Genomic DNA, 14,653 nt, shown 5'->3' on the forward strand with positions numbered 1-14,653 from the left:
CAAGAAAAACATGGAAAATACTATGGTATTCCATAAAATAGCCTTGAGCTCTGATGAAATATTTGGAATCTCAAATAAAACAGTTGAATGATAAAATCAGAACTTTTTCATGCTTAGAACTGAAAAAATACACTGCAAAGTCAGGGAAGGAAATTTCTCTTTGTTTTGTAATCAGTTCATGAACACACTGGGAAATACTCTGTCCCCTTCAAAGTGACTATGGAAAAAAATAGTTTAATATAAGGTAAAATTTTCAGAATGTCACAACTACAGAATTCTACCATCTTTTTAGATATGCTAGTTGTCTAGTTATGATAGGAGAAATAGAAGATGAGTGAAAAAAGTTATTGAATTAGGAAAAAGGAGTTAAGATCAACGAACTGAAAAACAAACTTATTGTTGTAAGTTGGCATACAATATTAACCTGTAAACATAAATATCAGTAAGTTAAAGCAGATTAAATGCTTACCAGCATTAATTGAGAATTATCTGGGGACAGAGTAAATTAAGGCCTGGTTGCAGAAATTGAATGCTTCTAATATTTCTTTAGACAATTTTAGCTCTAAAAAATCAGTTGTGAAAGACTGTCTTTTATAGAAAAAGTAATAAGGAAGAAAGACAATTCCATATATCATAAAATAAAGAAACAATCTATAGGTTATTTTTTTTTTCTTTTTCTTTTTCAATAAATTTATGGAAACCTAATTATCATTTGAATTTTCCTTCCCTTCTTTCAGAATACCTTGAAACAGTAAATAGATTCAAAAGGAAGGGCACAAAGAAAAATGTCTAGGTGGTACCTACATATACAACTGTTTTTCTAATTCAAGCAACCTGAGGATTTATGAAGATCCAAGTACCCAGGTGCAAATTATACCCATGATATTATCTGTGTTCATTAAAGCCAAAAGCAGCTGTATGTTCCAAGGAGTGAAGTCTGGGCAATGGTGATTTTTTTTTTTTTCTTTGAGCATGTAACATGAGGATTTCTTTTACTTATTTGAAACCTTAGAGTTGTTAGCTCATCTACTTTTTTTTTCTTCTTTTTTTTTTTTTTCCTCAAAAATGTACTGCTGTAACAAAGAGGACAAAGGAGTATAAGCAAACCAAGTCAAGTCATTCGTGTTGCTATTTTTGTCACAACTGCTTGCTGGTTATAACCTAAGCTTTTCGGTGTACATAAATCATGTACAAATGGGCGATGGAAGGAGCATTTCTGAGCACTTATTGAGCAGCCAAAGGAGGGGAAAGCCAATAAAGGGCTCATAGTGAGTGATCCAGCTGGGAGCTGGCATGTCTCCTAGCCATCATTCCCTTCAGCATTAGGGAAGAACTCTTTGCCCTGTACTTGTTCAGTTATTCAGGCCAACATCATTTTAAAATGAAGTCTATAATTAGGCCATCAATCCATACATTTCAACTTAAGTAATCAGACTTCGGAACTGTCAAGCATCTGGAAATTTCCACATTTCTAAATTAAGAAATCAAATGACTGTTTTCTGGCAATAAAGGCAATTGGCATGGAGCAGCCCCTCACTCCCATACCTATGCTACCAGACTCTCCAGAATAAGGTATCCTGACCTAAATTGGGAATGGCCTCTCACCCATGTTATTTCCCAAGCCATGTGCCTAGGAACTGTTAGAAATCTGGAGAAAGCCAAAACTTCTCCAAGGATCATACTTGCAGTTTAATGATATAAGCCACTGAATTACAATGCCTGAGATACTTCCTAGCCTCTTAAAATTGCTAGTACAGGCATGACTAGGCAGGTGTGACACTTCTAGGTCTCTTTTTTATTTTTTCCTTTTTTGTTTGTTTGTTTTGTTTTGTTTTTCATTTCCTTTCATTCTTTTTTAGTTCCTATTTGTAAAAGCCAAGTTGTTTTTTTTTTGTCTTTTTTTTTTTTTTTTTTTTTTTTTTAATATCAGTGAAAGATCTTCATATCTTTCCCACTAAACTAGGAAGTTCTTTCCAGCAGTTCACCACCTTCCTTTCTTTGATAAGGGGGTTACACATTAACCTCGGAAAATTAGAAGTGGACTTGTGCAATACTTACTCTTGCCTGTCCTATGATACTCTTGCTTGTAGTAAACAATATCTTACTCTGAGTACTCCACTAATATCAGTGGGATTTCTTGTAGTGGAAATAAAAAACAATGGTGGAAAAACACTGGTATGCATAGTTTCTGGAACTCACTTCCCACCTTATTTTCCATGGTTCTATGATTGTAATGTCAATTAACTTTAACCTTTCACAACACAGTAAATCAATAAAGGAAGTGAAAAATAGATTACTTTGCTGGTTTGTAAGTTAAAAACTAAAGATATCTGTGGTAAGACTGAAGATACAGAAAAAAGAAAAAGAAGAAAAAAAAAAGAAGAAGAAGGAGAAATATCACTCAACCAGGTATTTACATCTTTTCATGACCATTTAAGCTTTCTAAGTAATAAATAAATAAATAAATAAATAATGTTGGTTTGAAAGACGAAATGTCACGAACTTTCCAAAAAACTCTTACAAAGTTAGCTTTGTGAATTGCTGGTTTGCTTATAAGACAAACTGTATCGTTATTTCCCCAATCTTCTATAGATAAAGACCAGCATGGGTAGGCATGAGACATGCTTATAAGGACAGTGTCATCTGAAGATAGAAGGATGAGTCACAAGTGCATTCTCAGCACTGCCATCAGTATAACATGGAAGGAAACGTAGGGGCAGGAAAATTCCTAGATTTAATAAGTATTAAAGAGTTGGGTTAAAGTGGCTGAAGAAAACAATATTTCAGACCTGAGATTGCTTCTTTTTAATATTTCAGAAGTCTTAGAAAAGCAGTCTACATATATTTATGCCTAATATAGTATAGTATTTTGAAGAAAGTGGCAATTAGAACATGTCTAATTCTTCTGATTCTTCTGTAGTTGACAATTATAACCTGAAAGTTGACTCAAACCAAGTTCAATCATTATAATTTAAAATGTAATTTTAATGTAATTTTAAATGTAATTTTAATGTAATTTTAAAATGTAATTAAAACATTTTCTTATCTTCCATTTGGATGAAGACCACAAAAAAATCATAAAAGGTACTCCTATTCCTCCTGATTTGCTATCAAAACCCATATTTTGTCAGAGCTATCTACTTCTGGTATCAATTTAAGGATGGTATTATTTGAACAAGAGATCTTGAAACTATGTATCCGAGCTCTAAAATATTAGAGAGCAGCCAAATGGCGATAAAAACTAAGATTAAAGCATCGCTTTCCCCCATAAGTAAAAAGACACTAATCACTATTAAGAGTGTAGGAAGCCTTAGAATTCAATACTTGAGAATCATCAGCTGTGATAGAAAAAGGAGATGGAAATTATTTAATATATTTTTCTCTAATCAAAGGATTTCAGTCTCTCTCTTTTTTTTTTTTTCCCTCAGAGATGGCATGCAGGGTAAAATACATCCTTTTATTTTGCCCATGAACTAAGCAGAACTATCCAGAGATTTCTTTTCCCAAAGCAAATAAATGTTTAATGTTTATACTCAAAAATTCCTTATGGTCCCTAGCATGGTCAATCAGACTAATGAGGGTATTTCATGTATATAAGAACTACTGAAATCTTGAATCTTATTTGTTTATTTAAAAGTCTTCACAATCGGGCTATGCAAAAGACTGCACATTAGTTTCAAGATTCACTAGTACATTTGAAATTATAATATTCAAAATGTATGTGTCTCATCAGTAACATAACTACAAAATGAGTGACACCTGGAAAAATAGAGAGACACAACAAAAAGATGCACAGAATGGTTACATGTTCACATATACTGATGATTTTTTTAAATTATTTTTAATTGGGCAGCAAAAAAAAAAAAAAAAAAGATTAATATAGTGTTAGGACATTGTAACAGATAAGCAACAAACACGGTCATTATGGAACAACTATTTTCTAAAAAATGAAACAAGCAAGAAAAATCTGTTATTTTAAAGATCATCTAGTTCTAACCCCCCAATTATCATAACATATATTTTGCAGGGAACGATAAACAACTGGATGGGCATAATTGCTTCCATATTTGAACAGTGTGTGCTTCAATAAATAAGGACATGAATATTAGTTTTACCAATCTTGCTTTTCATCAGAAATATGCAAGGCCTGTATGAGAGCACATTTTAATACCATTTACTTTCATTTTTGCCTTTCAAGAGTTTGCTTACTTTCATTCTTGCCTTTCAAGTGTTTGCTTTCTCAGACAGATCTACGGTATAATACAGAAGATATTCTGACATTATAAAGCATGGGTGCTGAGTAAAGTGAGTAGGAGAGAAATTTGTAAAATATAGTTTAAATACTCTTCAAATATTCTCCAAAAAGACTTATCCAGCATAGAATTTCCCAAGTGTTAATTTTACATGGGAATGTTACTTTTTACAACAGTTCTATTTAGATGTCTGAAACTGAAGCACTGTATATGTGTTTCCAAGACTGAACACCAAAAAATAGGACAATATGACTTTTGAAGGTGTGCATATTCACAAAGTGAAAATGGAAAATGGTATTATTTGGATAGGTATCTAAAATGTAATTCCATTTACTCTGTCATTAAAGATTTGTGGTTTTTGTTGTTGTTGTTGTTGTTATTGTTGGTTTTTTATGTGTGTGTTTTCTGTTGTTGTTTTTAAATTTACACTCTTCTTTTAAAACAATCATTTCCTCACTTTATCTCTCTATTCCTTTTCTGAAGCATCAGAAAATGGGTACAAGCAAAAAACTCCTATCCCTTGCAACCCAATACAGGATAAAACACACACTTATTCTAAAGACATACAAATCTGAGACCAAGTAGCATCCTAATCCTGAAGAGAGCTAAACACATTTTGAAAGAAGCTGAGGGTTCTCAATTTGCTTTGACAGCACGATTGTGTATCTAAGTATGTGTTTAAAGACATGCAAGTTTTTTAAAAAATAGCTAAATATGGCACACACAGTAGCACTATTTTTATTCTTTAAGTTAAGCACCCATTTAAGTTCTTTGAGGTCACAGGAATCACATCTTTAAATCCAATGTTTTTAATTAAATCTTTATTGTTCAATAACATTTAATATAGGTAAAAATACTATCTTTAAAAATTAGAATGCCAACAAACATTATTTCAGTGGCTATGATTTTTTACCAATTTTGTTATTTAGAATGTATTTTCCTTCTAATAATTTAGCACAATAAATGCAAACCAGACTTTCTTTCATAGTCTAGTACAAAATTAATCTGTCAGTATGTACAAAGTCTACAGTTCACAGTAATTACAAACATTATGTACACATCTATAGCTGAGATGGTGAAAATAAATGATGGTAATCAGTCCTTATTTCTGTGCTCAGAAAACTTAACTTTGCACCCTGTTGTGAATTAGAAATGCAAACAAACTTCAAAAGAAATTACACATTCCCAAGACTCAGACATATGTGTGCCTTGGGGTGGTAATGTTTGAAGACAAAATACACCATGTAGTAGCAAGAGTTGTGTCAGGAACACCTACAATGTTGAATGTAGTATCACATTCTTGCTTTGAATTATTATGAACAAAGATGTTTGTTGCTTGAATTGCAAAGGAGAAGGTTACTAGCATGCAAAGTGATAGAAGAAAAATAATGTAAAGTAAGGTGTCTGTATAATGAATACACAAAAAAAGAGAAAAAAAGAAAAGAAAAAAGATCATGGATCACAGAACTATAATAAGGCATGAAAAAACATGGCTATAATTAAGCTAAAGGCACAATTTTGAAAAGGCTATGTTGTAGCATGTTATGGACACACCATGGGATTTATTTGCAATAAAAATAACCAAGAACAGCAAAGATGTTTCTAGCAAGCTTGAAGGTGTTTTGTTGTTACTTGTTTTTTGTTTTCTTTCTCCTGATCTGTAAGTTGAAATGGATTAAAAACTACTGAACTTTTTCTAATATAGAACCTGAATGGAGTAATCAAGGGAAAATTCAATAGTATCATACCTATTATCATTTATGGATGTATTTAATTTTGTTGTTGGTATCAACATGTTATTAGTAACATAAATAAACATGATCAAGTTTTTATGGCTACAGGTATAAAATGTGTTTGTACATGTAAACAGATTCTGTCAGCTACAGTTACACTGGCAAAGGTGCAAGATACTGTGGTAGCACAAATGTTATTTCTGTAGTCTATTTACAAATCACATCAAGAAAGGTGTTTTTAAAAAAAAATCAGTTTCAAAATTATTATCTGTTTGCCAGAAAATGAAGTCCCACCAGAAGCACATTAACAATTTTTTTTTATTTTTTTTCTTTTTTTTTTTTTTAATATAATTTTGCTGGTGTTGAGACAAGCCAGTATTAGGCTCACTAGCTGGACTATTTCCTGAGGAAAAGGGAGAGCTGGTTCTGTGGTTTTCTCAGGAAGAAGCCATGGTTCCGTCACAGCGTGAGAGCCCAATGCACAGTGCACAGTGCATGGTGCACAGCCCAGTGCAAGGTCTTGGGGACCAGAGACAGAATTAGGCAAAAACAAACAAACAAACAAACAAACAAACAAAACAAAACAAAACACAAAAATGAAAAAAAAAAACAAAAAAACACCGCCACCACCACCAACAAAAACAGGATGAACAGAGAAATGCAGAAATCCACAATATGGGCATTTGTTAGTTCTGTACCAATGAGGATTTGGATTAAAATAAATAAATAAATAAAGGTCCAGATTTCAAGTGTCTTTCTTTTGAGGCAAGCATTGTAGCTGCTGTGGCATTGTACAGAAATAACTTATTTCTTCTCCCTGATGTTCAGCTGGGGCCTTCAAGGAGCTGGCACAAACACACATAAAGCAAACACCCAGAAAACAAACATTCACAAAATCACGTAATCACAGAACGGTTTAGGTCAGAAAGGACTTCTGGAGCTCATCTGGTCCATCCCCCTGCTCAAGCAAGGTCACCCAGGGCAGGTTACCCAGGACTATGTCCAGGTGGCTTTTGAAGATGTCCAAGAGGAGAGACCCCACAGCCCCTCTGGGCAGCCTGTGCCAGTGCTCCATCAGCCACAGAGTGAAGTGCTTCCTGATATTTAGAAGGACCATCTGACCTCATTTTAGATGCCTCACATGTTGATAATCTGAGCTGTCTAGACTATCTTCATAGTGAAGAAACAGGCAGTAGTATGGCAACATTCCTCTCATAATTAGGTCAAATTAATCACATCCTAGAAATGTTGTTAATCATAAAGAGAGTCCAAGGTGACTAACAGAGACATACACCATAAACATGCAGGATACTTCAGTCTAGGAGTGACCTCAGTAAATCTCCAGGCCAACCACTTGCTCCCTGAGGTCAGAACAGGTTCATCAGGGCTTTGTCCGGTCAGGTCACAAAAACCAGCAAGGATGGAAAGAGCACCTCTCGTGGCAACCTGCTCCACTGCCTGTCAGCCCTTGTGGGGAAAAATTTTTCCTGATACCCAGTTTGTTTCAGTTTGTGCCTGTTCCATCATCCCCCACGCACTGCTGTGAAAAGCCTGGCTGCGTCTCCCTGTTGACCTCTCCATGGGCACCAGGGTCTGCTGTGATGTGTCTCTGAAACCATCAGTTCTCCAGGATGAAGCCTTCCTCTCTCAGCCTCTCACTTCAGGGAAAGCGCTTCAGGCCCAAACACCCTGGTGGCCCTCTGCTGATCTCACCCCAGTTTATCAGGGTCTTTACCAGTACTTGGGAGCCCAAAACTGGGCAGAGCTTTTAGATGTGATCTAACAAGTGCTAAGTAAAGCTGGGGATAATCACTTCCCATGCTACCCTGCATGCTGCTGGCTGTCTCTGCTGCCAGGGTGCACTGATGGCTCATGTTCAGCTCACTGTCCTGCAGGACCTTCTCCCCAGAACAGCTGTATCGCTGCCAGGGAGTCTTCTTCCCCAGAAACAGGAGTTTGCATTTGTTCTTTTTTAGTTTAATGAAGTTCCTGTAAACACAGCCTGTCTAGGTGCCTTCGGATGGAGCCTTGCCTTCCAGTTTATCTACTGGTCACCTCTAGTTTTGTATTGTATGCAAACTTTCTGGGAGTGCCTCACCTCCTTCAGGTCACTCCTAAAACTGTTAAACAAGAGAGGTCCCAGTACAGATCCTATCAGTTACCAGCCTCCAAGCAGAGCTACCCTCTCAGACTAGTCATCCAACTGGTTCTTCCCCCATCTGGATCACAGTGTTCAAACATGGATACAAGAATATTATGGGAGACAGCATCAAAGCCTTCCTAAAGTCAAGGTAAATGCCATCCTGTGCTCTTGTCTCCTTCATAAATCCAGTTACCTTATCACAGACAGCAATCAGGAGGGTTGGGCATGACTTGCCCATAGTAAGTCCATGCTGACTGTTCCCAACAACTTCTCCACCTTTGTGTGTCTAGAATTATGTTCCCAGAGGGCTCATTCCATGCTTTTCCCAGTGCAGCTGATGGGATTGTCCAGAACACCCTTTTAGATTATTTTTGAGGATCTGTGCAATATTTGCCTTCATCCAGTCATCAGAGATCTTTCCTGATCTCTGTGACACTTTAAAGATGTTAGAAAGCCTTCTAAAAGCTTTCTCAGCCCTGCTCTCAGCCCTTTTCTCAGCCAGCTCTCTCAGCCCTGTGGGTTGCATGGACTTGTTTGGAAAGAGTCTCCTGATGAAATTCCTGATTTGGTCCTCAACTACAGCTGATTCCTCCTCTCCTCCTTCAACCTCACAGGGGCCTGGGAGACTTTGTTGGTGAAGGCTGAGGGAAAGAAGTTATCAAGTTTCTCAAGCTTATCTCTGCCTGTTGCAACTAAACCACTGACACCATTTAGCAGCAAGTCCACATTTTCCTTGTTACAGTCCCATAGTTTTCTTGTTGACCCTAAAGATATAAAACTAGGTATATTGAATCATAACTCTTGTTCATATCACCTGGCTTAAGTCAAAGGTAAGTTAGAAGTTAAGCATGTTATGCAAGATAATGGTTGTGTGGGTGCCTACATTTATGCAGCTTTAGTTGACTGTTTCATTATGAAAAGAGAAGTGTCTTTGATTTACGAAATATTAAAGAATTTTCTTTAAGTTTATTTTGGTTCCTAAATTACGTCTAAAGTGAAAAAATAAATAGGTTCTTACATCCCATCTTGTGTTGTACTCAGTGAGTACTCTACACTCAGGGCCTTACATTCTTCGGTTCTGGTGTCCTGTAAAACACATGGTGCCAGTGCTGGTGCCAGCTCTGGTGTTTGCACATCTGCAGGGTAGATGTCCTTGCACTTTCTTCAGTGAAAATGGTTATTCTATACATTGAACCATTTCCACATGTAGAGATGAGAAGCTGAAGTGAATCCATTCTGTACTATGAGATGGGCAAAAGCTGACAGTCCTTTGGGTGGGATACAAAACAGAAGGCATTTTTGCTTAATCTCATGAATTATAAAGATGCCATAAGAGTGCCAAGAGAGTAAATGGTCACTTGTCAGCATTGTTCTTTGAGGGGTTTGGAGCCTGTTAATTTTAGGAGAAGAAGAGCTTAAGTCTGATGACTTCAATTGGATTTAAAACCATAGTTGAATTGACTGTGTGATGAAACAGCTAGCTAAATCAGGATGAAGGATGCATTAAATATGTCTACTGCATTATGACCAGCAAAGTCTTAAAGCTCTTAGAAATCTTTAGCACATTGAAGATACTCTAATAAGCTGATCTATGACTTTAGGCAACTCTCTGTTTCTATTGTCTTTTATTTATCTATTTTTTTAACCTTTTCTCTCTTTGCACTTCACAGCTTTAGTAGCCTGAAATGTATATAATTTATTTGTTCAGAGCCCATAGTCATTTGGGAACTCTATACAATTTAAAATTATAACAGTAATCAATAATATATAATTTGCATGCATTTAATAAACTACTATCACTTCGAGCACTTTTTGTACTATGTGTTATAGTTTTATAGTATCCTTAAAAATTTATAAAATATGATGTCTAATTTATTGCATATGTACATACCAACCTCCATGGGCTAATTGAAGATGCAGAGTTAGTCTATTACAGCTTTTATAGGTTATAAACCATTCCAAAATTAGGTAGTTTTTAACATCTGCAGGGCAGCACTAATACACAAAACACACTATGAGAGCAAGAAATTTTGCATAATAGATAATATGTCCGCAACTGTTCTCACATCTGGAATTTTAGCATATAATGTTAACATGCAAAGTATGGAATTTTTTTACCATTTGGAGGGCTCCATTACATATAGTTATTAAACAAATCAGTCAGTTAATTTGCATTAAATTGAAAGTCTGCTGTATATACTTAAAATAAAATGAGACTACAAAACAATGCTGTTATTCAAACCAAATCTGTGACCAGCCTACAGTTTACTCCTCTTGCCTGTTGTCCAGTGATGGTTCTTGTATCTCCCAGAACCATATCAATTGAAAAAAAAACAAACACTCTTTCTCATAGAAATTTGAGGAAAAGAACTGAGTGGAAATAGATATCTAGATGCTCTGTATTACCTAGTGATCATTGCATGCAGCAGGAAAGGGCTAGATGGTACTGGAATAAACGTGAGACTTGAGAGTTGAGGAAATGTCTTAATTGAAGTAGCATATGTGATAGGACTTAGGCAAATATGTAAGTCTTTTTCTTCATGTCTAGGCTGACCTACTGGGGTCATGCTGTGGGGTCCTGAACTCCTGATAGAACTGACATGGAAGCAGCTATGGTTTTCTGGTTTGTGTTTATACCTCTTTCTTTCCCTCAAAAATGAGGGTCTACAAGGAGATAGAGATGCTAGTGTGTGCCTGTGTCTCACAGCTGGCTGTGCATCTGGCTTGAGGAACATGATAATAACCCCAGGTCTGATAATATAAACATTGCTATTGCGTTCACACACTGCTCAGTTAGCAAAAATGTTTGCCTATGGTTTGGTCAGATCACAGGAGCCCTTCAATACTGACAACAGATCTGTGTCATGGCAGCTTCCAGCTGGGAATATGCAGTCATTGATCATTACCAGGGAACCTGGACCATTTACCAGCCAAGTGATGGACAGAGGGCTGGTCTGGCACATAAACTGTTAAACTGAGTCCAAGCCCTGTTTCTGCCAAAAAGTCTTCTTGTATAACTTGGAGCAAGTTCTGTTCCTCATTTTAAAATGAGGCTAATAGTACTTGTATTTTCTGTTTAGCTTGTAAACTTTTCCATTGCAATCTTTCCATACGCATTGGCATTCTGACTGACGAAGTTCTCAGTGTCAGCTGGCATTTGTAGGTATTTTAAAAACAGAAACAATCAAGAACAAAACCAGCAATGTAGCGTTTAGCCGTGTTGCTGGCAACAGCATTGTTCCAATACCTGGGATGAAATGTATACTAATAACAAAGAAACTGCAGTACATCATCATTTTGAATGGCTGCAAGAATCTTTTTTCGATCTATTTGTCCATTCCGTCAGGACTCTGAGCTCGGACTTACGTCATCACTATGGACATGGTTGGACATCACTGGAGGGGTGGCTGACCTTGGCTGCTGTCACAGACATGATCCCCATCTACTGATAAGACTTCCTGCTTGAACCCAGACCTGTCCTGCTGCTGCAGATACATCCAGAGACCTGGGTTTTTGGCTGGCCTATTCACCATCACCTGCCCTCCTCGGTTCACCTTGTTTAGGTACCGTGAGTCACTGCCCTGCCAGCCCCCAGGAGCTGGCCTCCAACCCTTGTGGAACACCCCTCACTGGCTGCCCCTGACACAGACAAGCCCTAAAGCACCCAGCAAACTCAACTGTGCACACAGCACCACATGTGCTTTATTACGGATGGTGCTACAAAACATTTTGGAACTGCTTGTAACTTGTCACGTAATCCTCGCTCCTCATTCAACTCCCTTCTTAAAACACTTGTTTGTTCCCTATATGGCCCAATATTTACTGCTTCGCGTATGCCACTAGTATCATATGTTAAATCCTAAGATGTTATTGCTTTCATTTCATTTATTAAAACAGTTAGTTGGGGACAGTGATGAGATTAACTGTACTCTACTTAAGTTACAGTACAGTTAGCTTTATAACTTTCATTAAAAAAAAATTAGATTATGTCTTCTAAAGGTATTTTGTGTCCTTAGATAAGACTGCCCACTGACTCTAAATACAAGCTGACTTTCATGACTTTTTTTTTACTGACTATTAGTTCAATATTAGAACTAATTTAACCTGCTTAAATCTGGCTGGGCTTCAAAGCTGGCTGGTAACTTGCCTTGCTTTGCACAGCAGAGAACTCTTTACTCAGCTAATCTGGGTGCTCCTCATGCTCCCACTGGGCATTGGATATGTTCCCATGTCCAGCTGGACACTGCACCTATCTAAGGGCTTCCATCATCCTCCTCCCACTTTGAATAAATAATGTGGAACACTGTTTTTTACACCAAAGAGATTAGAATAAATATTGACAGGAGTCAAACTTCGCAGCTTAAAGAGCTCTGCCTCAGTGTCTTGTGTCTGTGCCTTTATAAATTTAAAGAAGTTATTTCTGTATTTTATCTACAGTATTATCCTCATTGATACTTTAAAACTTTTTTTTTTTTAATATTTAAATGCGTGATTTTTTTTCAGATTGTTCAAAATAATATGTTTGATATGTTGAGTGTTTCTTGCATTACTGCTATAACAATAAACCGTTTGTGTGTGTGATATCTGTTTATCTTTGGTATTTTTCTTGTGTCATGGATGTTATGGTCCAAAAAGTATCTGACACGTTCTTCAATTTGAACTCCTCATGTCCAAATGTGGGACAGTGCCACTGTATAGTCCTGACCCAAAGACTGTGAACAGCCAAGAGACTGAAATTTTATCGTATACAGGTTTTGCCTAAATGCTGTGAATAACTAACCAATTTATAGCAATCATTTTCTGATTACAGATAAATTTGGAAGCATTAAAAGGTCAATAGTAGGCAAATAAGTTATTCTTTATAAAATGTTCTAATGCCTTTAATTCCATGGCCTACATTTAACATGTCACCAGTTATTCTGAATGAGTTTTTGGAAACCTTACCTGAGTTGTAAATGCATCTTGTTTTGAGAAAATGCTACAATCAGAAAATACTAAGCAATCATCCTATGAAAATTTGCCCCTTTTGATGCATCTCAGATAGAAAATTGAAATTTAGATACTTAAAACCACAGTTTAATATTTGAAAATGTAAGATAGACATAGAAGATAACCCAGCTTGAATGAAATTCTTAACAAAATTCTCCCCAAGAAATTCATCCTTGGGGATAGTATTTTAATAGTTGCTCAACAAGAAACTTTTTTTTTTCTTCTTCTTATTTTGTCTGAATCAAGGCATAAAATTAAGGATTTTTACAAGCAGAGTAGTTTCCCTCAAACATTTTCTATCCATCCTACTTCCTCCATTCAGAGGTATGTCGTTTGGTTTGTTTACATATCCTTCATTAGATTAAACTAATCCACATGTATCTTAGTATATTTATAGGAAATATCACTCCCTCATGGATACCCTTTGCTGATGACAGTAATTCCTATTTTTAGTTCAACAACATATTTACTGAGTGCTGGTGCAAGTGTTTAGTTTCAGATTTGTAGCACAGCAAGGTTTTCTTGAGCCAACAACATTATGGGCATATTACTGTGGGTGATAACGAAGATAAATATTTTTTTTTTCTGTAGAAATTCTGTTTATTCTTTCAAATCCAAAATATATATTTCAAAAATTCTGCCAGCTTCATATGTCAGACTGTGCATGTTTCATTGAATTAAACACCCAGCAAGTGCACAACCATGTTAAAATAAGCAAATATCTTTTTACAAAACCTGGCAGACATTTGATTTTATTTCCTTGCAGGCTAGACATTACTCTGCCTGTCATGCTACTACAAATGCCTATCTAGTGTAGAAGAGTCTCTGTCACTGGAGCCATCCCCCACAAGAATTTTGGGAGAGACCTCTAGTGGCAGAAGAGAAGGATATTTATTTATTTATTTGTTTGTTTGTTTATTTATTTATTTATTTATTTATTTCTGTCACATCACATGACTGAAGGGCAAGATAGGCCAACTCTGCAATAAGGAGAGTGGAAAGAATAATGGGCATTTTGCCAGAATAATCATAAGCTAGGTGCAAAAAATCATTGTAGATCAGGCCAGGTCAGACTGCTTTAAGGAAGTGTGAAACTGTTGTGATTATTACCTTTTCTGTGTGCACTTCATAACTTCTTCTGCCTGAGAGGGGGAAAAGAAAAAAAGAAAAAAAAAGTTGTAGATTTGTTATATCAAGTGGAATGATGGGATGATGGGATTTACCTTTTTATTTATTTAATTTTTGAATGGCAAAATCCTGCACCTTTTTCCATAAACAGCAGGTAGCAAATACCTAGTTATTGATTCTTTTAGAAAGTAACTTCATCATTTCAGATTAGCCTTTAAGGTCGTGTTCTTGCTGTATTAACTTTTGAGGAAACTCAATTACGCTTAAGAAGCTGAATCTTATAGCCATGACCTATGAGACTCCATGTTGCTTGGACCTGGGCCACTGACAATCTCTAGAGAAAACTTACATCTTGAATAGGGCTTTATCCTGCAATAATCGCAAACTGTGTTGGTATTCTGTGTCTA

Source organism: Anas platyrhynchos, chromosome 1 (genome assembly GCF_047663525.1).
Source record: "Anas platyrhynchos isolate ZD024472 breed Pekin duck chromosome 1, IASCAAS_PekinDuck_T2T, whole genome shotgun sequence".
Lineage (NCBI taxonomy): Eukaryota > Metazoa > Chordata > Aves > Anseriformes > Anatidae > Anas > Anas platyrhynchos.